The sequence below is a fragment of the Phoca vitulina genome, unplaced genomic scaffold (assembly GCF_004348235.1).
Source record: "Phoca vitulina isolate PV1807 unplaced genomic scaffold, GSC_HSeal_1.0 scaffold8, whole genome shotgun sequence".
NCBI lineage: Eukaryota > Metazoa > Chordata > Mammalia > Carnivora > Phocidae > Phoca > Phoca vitulina.
The window spans coordinates 47,022,689-47,040,778 of record NW_022589711.1 but is presented as its reverse complement, the minus strand read 5'-3'; the positions used below and the strand labels follow the sequence as shown (position 1 = coordinate 47,040,778).

Genomic DNA, 18,090 nt, shown 5'->3' with positions numbered 1-18,090 from the left:
CTAAGGTCACTTAAAGGGCCTCCAAGGGATGAGACAACCGTGCAATTCTAGGTCGGTATAGATCATTCCCAAGTCTTTACCATATCAAGAGCTAGGTTTGGACCCCAGGTGAAGCGAGAGGGAGAAACCTGTAAGACCTTGCGCAACAGGGTCCAGAACAGAGTCTTTCTTTAGACTCACATCCTGCTTCTCAGTTTGCAGACACTAACAGGGTTTGCTGGTTTCAAGGGCCCAGGAGGGCCGTTTCCGGAAAAGATGGCATTTGGGGTGATAGAGGCCAACGACTGGAGGTGGCGGGGGAGAGGGCAGGTAAGAGAGAAGAAACGAAAAAGCCAGGAGATTCTGGTAGATAGGTCCTTCACCTAGGTCCCCGCCCCTTCCTTTTCCCCGGGCCTGAAACGCACCCGACCCCCGAGTCCTCCACTTCTCAGGGCGCTAGGCACTGAAGGCTTGACCCCCTGTCAAAGAGATTTCCTCAGGGCCGATATTTCTCATACTGCTTTCCTCCAGGCCCAGCCCGGGGGATCCGCGGCTCGGGGCCGGCTTCCCCGGCCACGCTGCGCCAGTGACACGCAGGCGCCGGAATCGCAGCCACGCTGGGTCTTCCCAGCCTGGTCCCCGGGCCAGGGAGGGCAGGCGCCGCGGAGCGTTTCCCGTGTGCGAGGCTTCCCACAATGCACCGCGCCGGCTGTGGCGGCGACCGCGGCGGCGCTCTAGCCGCGGCATGTCTGCGTCTCGACTGCTCTGGGAGGAGGAAGAGAAGGAGGAAGAGGAGGAGGAGGAGGGGGAGGAAGAGGAGAAAGGCGCAGGGGTGGGAGCTGTTGCCGAAGCTGCCACAGCAAAAGTTCTCTCCCCTCCCCCCTTCCCCTCCTCTCAAGGCCCCTAGAAAGGTTGGAGCTGCCGCCGCTTGCAGTCGGTGACCGCGCGACTCGGCGCCCGCCCGCGGTAAAGCGCTGGGCCTGGCAGGCCCGGGCCCGGGGGAGGGCGGGGGAGGGGGAGGGGGCGGCGCGCGGGGGGAGCGCGCGGCGGTAACGGCCTGACCCCGGGGGGAGCGAGCCGTGGCGAGGCTGGGGGTGGCCAGGGGAGCGGCCGAGGCCGAGGGAAGCGCAGGAGCTGGCTGGGGAACGGGAGGAAGCAGGGCGCGGATGGTGGGTTGGGGGGTTGAGAAAGGATAATGACGGGGGTGGCGGAGGCGAGAAGGCGGCCTCCGAGGCCTGAGGCGGGTGTCAGAGGTAGGGAAGGAGGTGGGAGGTTTGCAGGGGGAGGCCGGAGGGTGCTGGGTGTGGGTGTGAAAAGGCTAGGGAGACACCAGTTCTCTGTCCGTCGTGCCTGGTGCAGTGCTTTATGCACCGCAGGCCTCAGTCACTGTTGCTGCCAGAGTGTGTTCTTTGGGAGAAGGGAAGGGCAGGGGTTGGAGAAAAGGGAATCCTTGCGGGAAACGTAGTGGGAGTGTGTGCAGGGAGCGGGAGGCCGGAGGGAAAGATGCCGGGTAGGTGGAGGAATGCAGAGGGTGGCTGTGGAGGAGTCTTGAGGAGTCCGGGGGGTGTTCATTGTGCAGATACATTAGGGATTTCGTTATGGAAAGAACTGAAGCGTTTCTAAGGAAAGGAAAGAAGGGATACAAGGAGTTTCCGCGAATAGAAAGGACCGCGTTTGAAGCCAGAGGAAGTGCTGAATACTAGAGACTATGAAGAGAATGCATGATAGAATAGACAGATGTAGTAGAATTAATAAATGTTGGCCCAAGGACTAAAGAGTTATTCCAGATGGGCCAGGATGGCCTAGTTCTGAACCTGTTTGGGCTCTTCTGTAGATGACATCTGGTAAGTGCGGTCCTGTAGTGGTTGGGGTCACTGAGAATTAGACCTTAGTCTGTAGTTTTGGTCTGAGACCTTTTAGACCTGCACCAGCGAATATGAGAATTTCTGAAACAGACGGTAAGAAAACGCCTGGCCTGCAGGGATCCCCTAAGCCATGAGTTTAGATTTTAGCAAATTTGAAGTATTGTCATTTATTAGAGGCCGCGTGAACACTAATGCTGGAATGGAAATTACTTGGCTTGGCGGTTTTCTTCACTACCCAGCTTATCTGGTCCAGGAGAACTGATGCCATATTATTCACCCTGGGTTGCAGTACACAGGGTTATAATTAATGGTGGGGGGAGTCCATGCACGGTGGCCTTTCTTTGGAGGCTCCATTTGGAGCTCAAATTAGTCAGACGGGATTGGTTCCGTAACTCTGGGGCTGGTGGGAGATCTTTTGCTATTCAGGGTTCCTGAATGTATACTCTCACTGAGGCATTGTGGTATTGAAGAAAATGCATCAGCCTGCAAAATGTGGGCCTGCAGAATGGAGGATCTAGAATATCTGTTTTGGTCTTAGGTTGCAAGGAGGTCAGGACTGGTTGTCTTGAGGTCTAGGGGAACCTGAAGAGACTGGATGATTCTAGAGCCAGGTTAGAGGGAATATTAGCATTTCCATATCAGGAAATGAACCAAGGCCTATTGGATTTGCTGAGCTCCCACCAGACCAGATTTTCAAGAGGGAAATGTAGGCTAGAACCATACTCTTAAGATTTACCTGAAAATTACTCACTTTTTGTTATTAAGAAAGAATATTACAATTACACATTATAATATTAATTCAACTGAAGAGAGGGTAGTATAAAAAATCTTTTTATGGAAGTAGAGGGTGGAGGGATTAATGGGGGAAGATGGAAAGAAATTTGGGAGAGGGATGGAAAAACTCATTCATTTGTTTAGCAAATATATCTAAAGGAGGATGAGAATTTAGCATTAGAAATGAGAGGGGCTTTTATTTAAAAATTTTTAGTGGAAATAATCCAGGATTTTTTTTTTTCTTAATTTGGAAAACTTTTTATGTCAGTACACTTAGATTTACTCTTTCTTTTCAAGGGCTTCAGTATATTTCATAGTAGGATGTACCCATTTTTATTGTTATCATAGAATGAGAGAGTCTTTTCTTTCCGCTCACCTGCACTATGTATTATCACTTAATTTTTGTAGGTTTAATGGACTTAAATATAGTATGTCATTATTTTTCTTCCCTTTGAAATTGTATGAAATAACACATGTACATAATTAAAAAGTAAAATTGTCCTGAGGGAGCTTATAACGAAAAGCAGTAGCCCCTGTCTCACCTGTCCATTGCAGTCCCACTTTCCAGAGGCTACTACTTGTAAGCATTAATTTTTGTAGTTCTTGCTTTTCTTCAGGTCTGCAGGTAATATACATGTACTGTTATTTCTTGATTGATTAAAATACATTATGAAGGAGTCAGAAGACTTCTATGAATGGAAAGGGTTTGTGTCATTGGCATTATCCCCATTCTCCTCCTTTCAAACCTTTGATAGTTATTATTTTAGCTTTTTTATTAGCTGTCTTTATATCTTTAAATAATATGCTTAAAGAGAAAGCATTTAAAATTAGACTGGAAATAAACTCGGTGAGAAGGTAAACGGAAGTTTAATGGATGGACCTGTAAGAAACACTAGGTTGTGGGAAACAACATCTTTGCAGCATAAGGGTTGCTGGTTAGAGAGAGGAGGAGTTGCTTGGCAATGATAGTTGTTCATCTTGGAAGTAGTTACCAGGTCAATTGTGCAGTGTTCTTTGACAGTCTTCTGGAGAGTTTAGAGTGGGGAATCTGGGAATGGATTAAAAGGACCCTTGACTGTTCTTACCAGGCTTCTGTGGCAATTCTTATAAGAGTTTTTAGGAAGGAATGAATTGTTGTGGATAATGTGTTTCTTTTTTTGTGGAGGGAAGGAGGGATGGGGAAATGTGATAAAAGGGGGAAGAGGATGAAGGTCAGGGTATGATGGAGGTGGTGATAGATTTGTAGGAGGCTGAAGAAAGGGTAAAGAATTCTGAGGACATTTGGATATAGTTGATGTGAAGGAGATTTAAATTTACAGTGGTGAGACTGAGATTTGTGGCAGTTACAAGGAAATTTGCGTATTTAAGTCACTAATATGGTGGGAATGTGGTGGAAAAAAGTATGGTGTTCATATATTAGGATTGATTTGAAAAATACTGATTTTTGAAATTTGTGTATGAGGTTTAACATCACTGAGTCAGTAGACAGATGGGGAGAATAGAAAGAACTTGCTCCCTTTTTCGGAAGTCTTGTTTAAGTAACCTCACCTCTTGAGAATCTTTACTTTGAGTAAAAACAGCGTTCACATGCAGATTATATACTGCTAAATCTTGTATTTGCTTTTGGGAATTATTCTTTGTTTTGCAAAGGGTGGCTAGACTGTAACCTACTCTGGAGCCAAGAGTTTCTTTAATCTCTGGGGAAATTCAAAACAGTTTGATTTTTAAGTGCTTAATAAATACCTGTTGAATGACTGATAGAAAGTAGTGTTCACTGTCAGTGATAATAGTGGGACTGTGTCAAATTGCTGAGTACTGTGGAAGTACTGTAGACAAAAATTGTGTGTGTGTGTGTGTGTGTGTGTGTGTCTGTGTTTGAGAGAGTGAGGGACAAAAGGGATATCTGGTGAAGCCTTTGGATTTAAGGGAAGAAGACAGAATGGATTAGAATGGGACTGGAACAATCTTGCCAAAATATTGAAGGGGTGGGACCAAAGGTTCTCTTCTAATCTGAGGCTAGTTTAAGCTGAGTATATTATTATTGTTATTATTATTATTATTATTATTTTAGAGTTTATTATTTATTTTAGGGGGTGCCGGGGGGGAGGGGGGACAGAGGGAGAGGGAGAGAGAGAATCTTAAGCAGGCTTCACGTGGGACTCGATCTCATGACCCTGAGATCATGACCTGAGCCAAAATCAAGAGTTGGACACTTAACCGACTGAGCCACCCAGGCACCTAAATCTGAGTAAATTTTAAATCTGGATCTGGAGTTGGTGGCTGGTTTAATTTGGATTTTCTTACCTAAATGACTGCTTAGAGATTTTTAGCTGTTTTAGGAATCTGTCTGATGTAATTCATTTTTGGCATGATAGTAAAAAAGCGTTAGGTGAAATTTCTTCCCTCAAGGAATTTATAGTATTTATATTTTTTTAGGGGGAAAAAGACAGTTATGAAGTAATTTAGTAACAGTTTAAGATTTCAGAAAGTTGATTTTTTAAAACAAATATCAAAAGTATACCTCCAGATGAGAATTTTTGTATTTTGGTAGTCATTTTCAGTAGTAGCATTCAGAACTTTTTTGGATCACCTTTTCTGAATTCCCTTCTGAGCCTCCAGCACATTCTGTACAATTTATCTGTTTATTAAGTACCTATTGTGTACTTTTGGGGGACTGGGCTTGTAAAGGTAGGTTAAACGTGGTCCCTATCTTCAGTGTTCATAATCCCTTCAGAATGGCAGAATTACAAATGGTATTAGGCATAATGTTATTCAGTAGTCTCATTGGTGACAAATCTTTTTAGTTTGAAAGATTTGATTTTTAGAAATGCTGAAGATCCGTCAATAACAAATAAGAGTGAATAAAGAATAGTTTTGGTTTAAATTCAGCTAGTCACAGAAATAGGAATGGTTTTCTTGGTTGACTTATTAACTGATTTTGGAAAACACTCCCCGTGATGAAGTCGGAAATATGTTGAACAGTGATGATAGCTTCACTTGTAGGTAGTCGAACACTGGATAAATGTTGGTTAAGTGCATCAGATGGTTGGGTGGATGGAGTGAATAAATGGATAAGTGGTAGCCTCCCAAGGTAACTATTTTAAAGAGGGCCTCACTGATTTTAACCAACTGAACCACCCAGGCGCCCCTAGGACCTCGCTGATTTTAATATGTAAATAAATTCTGGGTATATTTGTTAACAAACACTTTGATTACTGTGAACAAGGTGGTTTATGATTAAGATCCCAAATGAGTTTTATGGACAGTAAATGCTGTAGGAGTTCAGGGAATGGAGAAATGAATATTGGCTAAGGTTTGGGGAAAGGATTTAAGTGTACCATACTTTAGCTAGATATTTGAAAGGATTCCTTAGGGATCTCAGGAGAGGAACTAAATTGCTCCAAATTTCTCTTGCAGCCCTAGAATGAACCTAGAGTCTGGATCTATTTTTGTCTGAATGCTTTCTGCCTATTTCATTTTAGCTACTCCTACTGGTTTGTTCCTCTTCAAATTCTCCTTTGCTGGGTAGATTTTGAGCTCCTGGAGCAAGGGGGGGGGGGGGCAGGGGTCTGTTTCCATCTATGTCTAGTGTAACTTTTAGTTTTTCCTTTTATGAGCCTGTACCCCACAAATTACTTGGTCTCTGTGAGTGAAGAGCATGAGTCAACTTGGCTCTGCTATCCTGGCATTTTCCTGCGTGCTTTTCTCAAAGCTGCTTTCTGAATTACAGAATAGAATAGTCAGGGAATTGAGGGCATATGCCTAGTAGACACATGCTTGTTGAATAAATGAATGAATGAGAAAGTATCAGATAATTTACAAGCTCTAAATGATCTATATGTTTCTGATTGTTTGAATTTATTTATTCATAACCTGCCTTTTTTCTGCAAAGGATTTATTGGGGCTGACAGAAATATGTATACTATAATATGAATTGAAATAATTGAAGTCTAGTTGAAGAGAAAATGAAAGAAAAATCTGTTTAAAGAATATAAGGTCTATTATTATGAATGCTAGAGAACTAGGAATAAAGTGGAAGATAACCAGATGGAGAAGGAAAGGTGTTATTCCACAGAAAGTATGATTCTGAAAGAAGAAAAAGATTATTGGTATATGATAGGTTATGTTTAGCGGAACGCAAGAGAAGATTGAAAGTGTAGAGGATTATTTGAAATGGTTATTTTGGGGAGGAAGATGGTAAGACAATTCGAAGGATAATAGTAAACCAAAGTTTAGAATGTAGCAGAAATTATTTATGATGTGGATTTATAACAGTTTTCAGAGAATGATGGGGTGAGTTCTCTTTAGTCAACAGATGATGAACATTTGTTGTATGTAAAAGCATTGTTAGATGTAGTTAGGAATAAATCCTTTGGGATTTATATTCTAGTATGAAGCTGGACTTGTGCACAAATAACTACACTATGATAACATATCTTAAGAAAAACGGAATGTTACTGAAGTTAAAAGGTAGGAGAAAACATTTGAGTAGGGGGAAACCTGGGACTACGTTTAATGGCATGCAAGTGGCTTTTGAGCTAGTCTTTGAAGGGATGGATAGGATTCTGACGGGTAGAAATTACTGGAAAGAGAGCGTTCCAAGCTGAGGGATTAGCAAAAGCAAAGACTTGGAGGTGAGAAGCCAAGGATATGCGGGGAATAGTGAGTTAGTGTTTAATTTTTTTTTACTGTGATCCACAGTAAGAAATACATGTCACATCTTCAGCTAATATATGCATATTTGAATGTTTGTGTATATGTATAAAACAAGATACACCAATAAACATATCCCTTACCATGTTGGATGCACTCATATGTTTTCCATTCTGTTCTGTTTGGCAAAAAAAAAAGATGGCCGTCACTCACAAACTGATTTCATGACTAACTAAATAATTGATCACAACTTGTAGTTTGGAACACAGAGAGAGTTCATGAATAGGGCATAATATGATAAAAGGTAGGAAGAGTCAGTGGGGTTGGATAGAAAATGGGTGGCCTTGAAAGCTAAGCTAAGTAGTTTGTGTTTGATATGATGTAGTGTTGTGCTTAGTAAGCAAACAGAAGCTGGGTTTTAGTCTTGGCCCTTCTATTTTACCTGTGCTATGATTATGGAGAGAATTACTTCCTTTCTGAGATTCCATTTTCTCATCAAGAAATTGATAATTATTGGGACTCCTGGGTGGCTCAGTCGGTTAAGCATCTGCTTTTGGCTCAGGTCATCATCCCGGGGTCCTGGGATTGAGTCCTGCATCGGGCTCCCTGTTCACCAGGGACCCTGCTTCTCCCTCTGCCTGCCACTCCCCCGCTTGTGCTCTCTCTCTCTCTCTGACAAATAAATAAATAAAACCTAAAAAAAAAAAGAAATTGGTAATTATTATACCTTCTGGCAAGGGTTGAGGCTAGGATTTGAGGATTAAAGTATGTTAACATAGGATGAAAGTATGTTCACATATCATTAATGTATAACTACTCAACTTTTTTGAGTAGAGAATGAAATAAAAGCCTGTATATTGAATACCTTAATCTGATGATAGCTGTACTGTACAGGGTAGATTGGCGGCAGTGTGTGGTAGAGTAAGATTGGGGGGGTGACAAACCCAGTTAGGAGGCTACTGGAGAAATTTAAGAGGGGCTTGGATTGTTTTGAGAGCAGGATTAGAAATGAGGGGGTAGATTGTGATTGGATGGTGAAAGGAGGAAAGGAAATTTAGAGCTGTGGTAAGATTCAAAAGGCAGCAACTGAAATTGGAATACATGTTGGGGTAGTTTAGTGGGGTACATTAGGGTAAGTAGTTGCAGTTTCTTGCATATAGTAGGTCCTCAGTTATTTGAATGATTAAATACATAAACGGAGGAAGAATTGCAAATGGAGACAGTAAGGGATAGGTTTGAGAAGGAGGGGTGAGATTGAAGGGTGCTTTTGAGGGACTGCAAGCATTTCTTCAGGGAATATTTTTGTATACTTACTGTGCACAATGTTCCATGGTAGGCAGTGTGAAGGATACATGTTTATATATGACACAGTTCATTTTTTTTAGGAGTTTATCCAGGGACAAAAATGTGTACACATCTGTTTATGACAGAAGTACTATGGCAGGTTCGACTTTGTAGAGAAGTTGGTGTGTAGCTTAGGCCTTGAAGGATGAATAGGATTATAGTAGGCAAATGGTGAGGGTTGGTATTCCAAAAAGAGGGAGTATGATATGAGTGACAGAGAAGTTCCGGATGTGTTTAGGGGTTGGTGGTCTAGATTAGCTGGAATTTAGGGTTATCATAAATCATAAGATTTATGAATGGAGGGAAATAAGGCTGTAGAGGAAACATCTAAAAATCTAGACTAAATGGGTTTTAAAAAATTTATTGAGATATGACTTTATGTACATAAAGTGCTCAAAACTTGTTATAGATCAGTGAATTTTTGTAGGTAGACATTTATGTAACCACCATCCAGTTCAACATTTCTAACATGCCAGAAGGCTCCCTCATTTGTCACTTTCAAGTTGATGTTCCATTCAACAAAAAGTAATTAACAGTGACCCTTGAACAACATGGGTGTGAATCGCACAGACCCACTTACAAGTGGAATTTTTTTGATAATTACTGTGTTTTCTTTATGATTTTCTTCATAACGTTTTCTTTTCTCTAGCTTACTTTATTGTAAGAATGAAGTATATATTACATAAAATGTACAAAATATGTGTTAGTATACAGTTTGCTATCGGTAAGGCTTCTGGTCAACAGTAGGCTATTGGTAAAGTTTTTGGGAGTCAAAAGTTATACCTGGATTTTCGACCACTGCGGGGAGAGGTTGGCTCCGCAACCTCTGCGTTGTTCAAGGGTCAGCTGTACTATTCTGATCTCTAGCACAACAGGGTAGTTTTATGTTTTGAGTTTCTTACTAGTGGAATCATACATCTGTGTCTGGTTTCTTATGCTCAACACATGTCTGAGATTCGTCCATGATGCGTATAGCAGTAGTTCATTCTTTTTCATTTCTCTGTGGGATTCCATTATGAACATATCACAGTGTATTTGTTCATTTCACGATTGTTGAGCTGTCGGCAAGTTTCTATTTTTTGGAAGTCTAAGGACTTGACTCAGTATGCAGTGAAGAACCATTGATGAGTTTTGAGTGGGGAAATGAGATAATTTAAGAATACATATGTGGTGGCCTGTTTTTGTTATGTTGTTTTTGCAATGAAGAGAACCTAGGGACTAGGAGACAAGTCAGAAAGCTATGACAAGGGGCGCCTGTGTGGCTCAGTCGTTAAGCGTCTGCCTTCAGCTCAGGTCATGTTCCCAGGGTTGGGATCGAGCACCACATCGGGCTCCCTGATCGGCGGGAAGCCTTCTTCTCCCTCTCCCACTCCCCCTGCTTGTGTTCCCTCTCTCACTGTGTCTCTCTCTGTCAAATAAATAAATAAAATCTTAAAAAAAAAAAAAAGAAAGCTATGACAAAAGTGTGAAGTATTGAGAGCCTAAGTTGCAGTGGTGGTAGTGGGAATAAAAGAAATGAGATACATAGAAGAAAGAATTGAGGGATTTGATGGCAAATGGCTTTTGGAAAACTGGAGAAAAAGAAAAGGGAAACTCTGAGGGCTTTTCTTGGGTAACTTGAGAATGGTAGTGCCATTAATAAAAATTACTGGATCAGTTAGCAGAACTATTTTGCTGGGGAAGAATAATTACTTTGGTTTTAAGACACATGACCAGTGTGTGGGACACCAATGGAAGTAGGCAAAGGGGAATTATTTAGCTAGATTTAGAAATACTGGATTCAGCTGAGGAAGGAGGTCTAATAGAGATTTGGGAATATGTACCTAGAGTTGATAATTGAAGCTACTAATTCTGGATTTGGTAGGGTGGTAATGGCAATGAAATTATTTGGACTGATAATTGAGGTATTAATTGAAGCAATAATTGAAGGATATAGGTAAAAAGAAATCATTATATATTCTAGTTCCTAAGGAACAAATTAGATTGTAGCAGAGGGGGATGGTTTAAAGATTATTTTTGGGAGCTGAGGGTAGATATCCATATGAGGAATGAAAATGTAGAAGCAATGTTAAGGGATGAAATGCCAAAGGGGAGAGAATTAGAGAAAGACAGAACTTGGGAAAATACCCATTATTTGGGCTAGGAAGAGGACCAGTACTTGTTGGAGATAGAAGCAGTAGCTAGAGAGACCACAGTAGAATCCTGTGGTACAGTGACATAAACCAAAAGAGGTAGTTCAGGTGTTATTACCAAAGAGGGGATAAGGATTGAGGTGGTGGGTCATATGATTCGGTACATAAAATTGTTTTTTGGTCTTCAGGAGAGCAGATCAGAGACCACAGTGCATGGAGGTAAAGGACTGAGTGGGTTGGGAGAATATGGAAACATTGAATGTAGGAATTGTATTAAGAAGTTTATTTTAAGAAAGAGGAACAGCTCTTTTTCCAAAACTGGAGGCAAGAAGTAACAGATGGATGAAGATATACAGCATTTTAGAAGCTGTAAAGAGGATTTGATTACAGGTGGAGAAGGTGTGATTTGAAGAAATTTTATGGAAGAGATTGAGGTTTTGATGGGATTAAAGATTTAAATATGAAAATGACTTGGATCAGTCAACGAGATAGAGAATTGTATTTAGAATAAATCAGTTGTGGAAGACTTCATAGCTTTCTGGTGGTACTTAACACCCAGTGTGTGGGTGTGAAGAAAACAGATGGTGAAGATTGTCATTGGGGAGGTACATGGTGAATATAATGGGAGGTCATGATATTCTGGAGAGGGCAATATTAAATGGCTGATGGACTGATTTAAATTGCATGGGGAGACTAGGGAAGCCAAAAGGAGGTAAAGAGCAGGTGTAGAACTATAAAGTAGTTGTTTAAAAAAAAAAAAAAAAGGAGGTCTGTGAAGTTATAATCCTAGTGGTACAGCACTCTAATTGATGACGTATTTTCATTATATATGTGTGGGTGGCTGAAGTGCAGCTGAAGGTTTTAGGAGCTGAGGAAGGTCAGGGTGTAGAAAGTACTTCAACATCCTTGTTGAAGTTACTGAGAATAATGGCTGAATGTGGTACAAAGTAGAATTGAAGTCTTTGGGAAGGAAGGGGGGCGGTATTCTGGAACTTGGTAGATGTTGCAGATGGAATGGTTTAAGTGAGTAATGTAAACTGCAAAGAGATTTTTTAGTAATAGGAGTGGCCCTTGGAGCAAGAAGCAGTTGGTCCTTTTAGCAAGCTGAAGGAGTAGGAGAATGGATAGCTAAGTCATGAGAGAAATAGGTTGTCCAGGAAAAGCCAAGCTTGAGATACCATGAAGGGGTAGTCACAACAATCCAGGCAGGAGATGATAGTATCTGACTTATGGTGTGGGGATGGAGATAAACAGATTTGTTACATTTACCCATTCTTTAAATTTCTTTATAAATTATACTTGCAAAATCCTAGCCATTCGTATGCAAGGAAAAAAAAAGATAAGGTAGGGGTATATACTAATATGAAAGGCAAAAGACATAGGGTAGTTTGTTGACAGTAGAACATGAATAAGCTGATAGAAGCTAGTAAAAGGGTAGAACAGAAATGAATGAGGAGGTTGGGGTTGACCTGAATAGGAATAAAGGTAAGAAGAAGAGGAGAGTTAAGTAACTTGTAGCAGAGAAAATATGGGGAAAACATAATGCTGTTTAGGAAATACCTAATGCCAGGAGCCTATTCCTTGTCTGCGCATAAGGACAGTCCTTGCCACCCATGATGTTATAAAAATGGTGCAGTATGCATTAAGTATTTGAAAAAATAGCATGATGATAGAGATACTGAAATCTTTTGACCTCTACATGAGTTCCTCAAAACCACATCAGTGTGTGGTGATAATTTGTATACGTAAAGAAAAAGAACTGTGTGGTGATAATTTGTATACATAAAGAGGTTCAGGTAAAAAGTGGGAAGAATGGGATGGGTGGTAGGAAGGGGATGTCCTAAGGAATCTAAAATGGCCTCTGTAGTTTTTTCTTTTCTTTTTTATCTATAATGACTTTTATCTCATATATTTCTTAGTGTTCTTAGGAGGCTGGTTGCTGTGTTTTCTCATTTCACTTATTACCTATATAGAGGTAAGTCCCAGATGCACAGTTCTAAATATGCTTTCCTGTCTTGTTTGTAGTTATCATTTATTGAACATGTCTAAAGGAGCTGTATTGCCAATTCCAAAAACAAAATATAGTTAAACTATTTGTTTCATTTTGATTTTTTTTTAAATCTCAGTGCTTGAAACCTTCATCATTTTCCATTGATGATATTTAAGATCTAGACCAGGCCCTTTATTCTTTCGCTTTGTCTTTGCTCTCAAACTTTTGCTTGTCCAGTTGTGCAGAAGTGTTCATTTTTGTCAGTCTTTGTTGTCTGTCAACTTACCCCTTGTACTATCAAAGGCTTGACTCTCAGTGCTTACCTGACTCTGGTTTTTGAGATTCTCCATCAGTGCCTTGCTGTGGTCCCGGCAGCTGATATTTTAAACCAATACTGGCCAAATGCTGTGTTCTTCAAATCCTTTGTATTTGCATTATATTCCTTACATGATTAACTCATGCTTTCACCCTCTGAAGAAAGAATACTTCCTGATCCTCCCTGTTTTTGATGTTATCCATGTTACAGAGAGCATATTTAGTGGCAGTGAGAAAAATATGACAAGACACAAAATACATATTATTGGTGTTCCACCCAAGTGCAGCTTTATTCCAGAATCTAGCCCCAGGTCATTCGTCACTTCCCCCCCCCCCTTCTACATTTAGTCTACATGTAGTCAGTCACGAAATTTAATAATGAAGGACCTGTGGAGACCCAAAGCTTTGAAAAGCCTAAGAGGGACAAGGGAGGTCACTTTGCCCATCTCACATCTTTGCTGTAACCTGCCTGATTTGGTCTAGAGTTGTTTCCAGGACCTGCCACTGACATAGCATGGCCTATTTGAGTGGGTTGTGTGGGTTAGATGAACCATGGATGTAAAGGAAGCTGTTGGGCATGATTGTAGTGGAAATGGTGAGAGAATGTTTTAATGGTAATTATATTAATTTAACAGATAAGTGACTTCACAAGGTAGGGGTTGGATGCCTGAAAATCTTGGTTGGCATCAAGGAGTTTTCCTTTTAAATTTGAGAAGAGCCAGTACCCAGGGGATTAGAATGAAATACACAACTTGATGTTTTGTAGGGTCCTATATATGTGCATTTGTCAACATATGCACACCTGCATGTGTAGATATTAATGATAGACTTAATGTGTTAATTTGATTAGGTTCTATAATTAGAGTCTTTAGGGAAATGGTCTTGGTAGTCTTAAGAGTGATTCCAGTGAATTGGTAGAGAATGTTTGGAAAGGTCATTGTCAAGTTACTGGGATTATGCTTGGGAAATGGATTTTTTCAGTGACTGTGGTGGCCTTTCTGGAATTGGTTCACAAAATTTGAGGGCAGTTTGAGGCCAATTTGTGTGTTAAGTTGGAGAGCCTTAGTTTGGAGGGAATGAGGGAACACACAAAATGCAGTTTTAGAAGGTTGTGAGTTGATTTGGTGGGAGTTGATACAAATTATAAGTTAATTGTGGAGAGGTTTTGAATAGGTAAGTGGGAGATGTTAATGGAAGGAATTTATAAGGAAGCTTGTTATACTAGAAAAGTAAATTTCAAGAGTAAAATTGGAGAGATGGTTTAGGGAAGATTATTTTTTGGGGGAAATACAGCTCTTAGGGTAAAAACAGGAAGGTAAGGGAAAACTAAAACGAGTAAGTTAAGGTGTGGAGAATCAGAGTAAGCGGAAGGGTTAAGGAAGAGGTTACTGAAAAATTTTTTATCGTGAGGAGTGTTGTGTTGGGTTCTACTTTTGATTAGTGGTTCAGTAAGGGGAGGGGGCTTAAACGTGCCTTGGTTTGTAGGGGTGGGGATAATTCAGTATAAGAGTTACATTTCTTGAGAAGCCGGGGCAGTCGCGAGCCGGGGGCCGGCTCAGACGGCCGCACGGGCGGGCTTTTGCCGGCGCGCCGCTGGGCGGTGGGCGGAGCAGCGGCGCGGGGCTGCGCGGTGGTGGGCCCAGAGCCGCCGCCGTCGCCGCCCCCCGCGAGCGCGGCCGAGCACAGTCGGGCGGGCGTTCGGCGCGGCGCTTCGCGCACCCGGGCCTCTCCGAGGGCGCTCCAGTAAGTGAGCAGGCCGCGCGGGCCGTGCAGCGGCGGCCGGGAGGAGGGGCTTTCCCGAGCGCCCCCAGCGGACCTCCGCACGCGGCTCGCACGGCTTCCTTTTGTTGTGTGTGTACGTGTGTGAGTGTGCGCGCGCGTGCGTGAGTGCGCCCTTGTGCAGGGAGGCGGCGGAGGAGCGCCGAGAAGCCGGGGCTTTGCCTGCTGGGGTGCCTCGGCGGGTGGCGGGGCCTCCCAACAGCCGTCTTCCGGGTCGGGGCCCGCCGCGCAGGCAGGGCCCCTGCTCCCAGCGAGATGGCAAACTTTGTGAGTGGCTTGTCGGCGGCCAACAAGTGTCTGCCTGTCAGCGGGGACTGCCGAATGTTAATTGACAATCCCCCCCTTCCCTCCTAATCCTGCTTTTTTCAAATGTTCTGTTGAACCGGGGTTTATTTACCGTCTTATGGTGTGCCATAAGGTCAGACGGGTAATTTGGTATACTAGACAAATAGTTTTTTACGTGGTATCAAGAGCAAAAAATGTACGCCAGGATCCGTATATTGGTTGCGCTAGTAAAACCTGCATGCTTAGTGGTAAGAACTGTCCTAAGGCCTCTCCGTAATTAGGCTATGGGGCAAACTTTTGCTCTCCAGACGTTGTGGAGCACTTTTTACGGTGTCAGGAAAGAACTTCTTGTGTACTAGACTAACAGCTAGATAGAGTTAGGAAATGCAGAAGTTAAAGCCCTTCCCAAGAGCTTGAATTAAAAACAGCTTTTTTTTTTTTTTTTTACATAATTATGATTGTTTAGTTTGCATATAGAGTTTTGCAAAATTGGGCATGGCGTGATTTAAAAAAAGCATTTCTTACTAATTTAAAGGGGCAGTGGTAAAGGCACCACGCAGTTTTGAAATTTCAACTATGTTAAATGTTGCTATAAATAAAATCCTATTCAGATTTTTAGATTTAATATATCTAAAAATACGTTTGCAGTTGTCCTTTGGGTGCAGGAGGAAGTCCTGGGTTTCTCGTGCTTGTTTCTGGGCAGATTTTCAGTATTGTCAGCATGATACGGGTGTAGAACCTTAACCTGAGTGAATAATTTGCTTGAGATTACCAGTCTGTTTTGCAACTGGGAGTAGACTCTGGGTCTCTTATTCCCAGTCTGGTGACCTATCCAAGAATAGACTAAGGAAACTGGGTATTTTTCTGTTTGGTGGAAAATATGGCTGAGTTGAGTTTGTAGTGAGTATTAAACAGCCAAAAAGTGAATGTGTGAACGTTTAATTTTCTGTTGCAACTTTAAATGTAGTTTCTCCACATGGTCTTTGGCCTTTCTTTGAATACAAAAGGGACTTTAGGGTATTCCTCAGTATTAACTTTTCGTGGCATTTGTAGCACATTTACACTAGATTAAAATAGATGCTTATTGTAATTGTGTTTTTCATGTGGGTATTCTCTGTGGCTAGAGAATAGCAGATAACTTGAGAATGTTTAGCCTTCTCACAAATGCTAGGGAGAATAGGAATTATGTTAACTTCATTAATCTCTGATTTAAAAACTTTTGGCTCTTTTTATTGAAAATGCTTAAAGAGGTACAGATGGAATACCTGTGGATTTTCTCCTCAGCTTTCTCTGCTGTTATTCTCATTACTATTACTACTTAGCTACATACAACAATATTTGGTTAACATGTGTTTTGGTAGGCCTTTTAGAAAAGAGTACCTTTTCATAGTATATGATTTGCAGTTGAACTTTTTTGTTCATTTCTTAACCTTTCTTATGCCTTTCCTCCTATCACAAAAACAAAAACAGTTTCTTCCTCCTTCCCATCTCCAAAGAACCTGGACATTTTTATTTTAATATAATAGTTCACCACCAGGGGTGATTTTGGCAATGTCTGGAGACATTTTTGGTTGCCATGCTGGGGGATTCTGTTGGTATCTAGTGGGTAGATGCTAAACATCCTACAGTGCACATGATAACCCTACAACAAAGAATTATCCAGTGCAAAATGTCAGTAATGTTGATGTTGAGAAACCCCGACCTCATAATATTGAGAATAACATTCTCCCAAATAATTTAAATCTATAAAAGTTATTTATAATGTGATTGAAATATCTATCACATTGTTATGAATCTTTTTCCAGAGTTGTCATTAGAATGATCATGGGTCAAAAGTTATGAAGTGTATTTTAGATCATCAGTACATAGGATTTTGGAGCTGCAAGATTAACAAGTTTAACTCTTTTAGTATGTAGATTAGGAAATGGAGTTTCAGAGAGATTGTGACTTACCCAAGTTCTCACAGATAATGCAGAGCTCAGGTCTCTTGTTTCTATTATAATTTACTTAATTAAAATTAATTTTAGTACTGAGGGAAACAGTATTGGTCATTTTTGCTTGGTATACAAATACATTTAAATAACTGAATTAAAAAATAATTGCATGGTGAAAATCTCAGTATTTAATGAATTATTGTTACGTTTTCAGATTCCCATGTGTTTGTTGAATTCATCAGCATGGTTTTGTAACTGTTGTAAATTTGGCAGCATCTGCTTTTTTTTTTGTTTTAAAGATTTTATTTATTTATTTGTCAGCATGAGAGAGAGGGAGAGAGAGAGAGAGCACAAGCAGGGGGAGCAGCAGGCAGAGGGAGAAGCAGGCTCCCGCTGAGCAAGGAGCCAGATGTGGGGCTCGATCCCAGGACCCTGGGACCATGTCCTGAGCCGAAGGCAGATGCTAAACGACTGAGCCACCCAGGCGCCCCAGCACCTGCTTTTTAAAAAAGTGTTTGAAAATTTAAAAAGACCACATACAATTTTAAAACAAAACAATTCTAAGTTAATTATGATACATTAGGCAACATTGCAAATGCAGACCCAACTGGAATTGTTAAAACATCTTTGGGTGTCATGAATTGTGTGAAGATTGATCACCGTAAGGGTGAGTTATTGTGCTAATTGTAAATCTATTCTAGCAAGATCCTTTTGGTTTAATTGTAGAAAATGATATTGGAACTTTCAGGCGAAATTAATTGAGTGAAATAAAAAATGGGTATTTAGATGAAATATTTTCAAATTAAGCAGTATATTGTCAGAGGAAGAAGTATCAATGGGGTTCTTTTTATGTTTAAAATTTTTTTCCATAGTATTACTTTTTTTATTTTTTACTTATTTTTTTAAAAAGATTTTATTTATTTATTTGACAGAGAGAGACACAGCAAAAGAGGGAACACAAGCAGAGGGAGTGGGAGAGGGAGAAGCAGGCTTCCCGCTGAGCAGGGAGCCCGATGCGGGGCTCGATCCCAGGACCCTGG

The 18,090-nt window shown here is 41.2% G+C and overlaps 1 protein-coding gene across 4 annotated transcripts in view; it reads left to right on the top strand.

The window, feature by feature from the left end:
• Positions 1-696: 696 nt before the first annotated feature.
• ZNF148 (zinc finger protein 148) overlaps positions 697-18,090 on the top strand; it is a 127,844-nt gene continuing 110,450 nt past the window's right edge. The window contains exons 1-2 of one of the 4 annotated variants that reach the window (XM_032406746.1): positions 697-945; positions 12,667-12,722. The gene's annotated coding sequence lies outside the window, so the exon portion shown is untranslated. Of the gene's footprint in view, positions 946-1,563; positions 1,824-12,666; positions 12,723-14,770; positions 14,796-18,090 lie in introns of those variants that run through there. The other 3 variants (XM_032406745.1, XM_032406747.1, XM_032406748.1) reach the window with 3 other exon arrangements.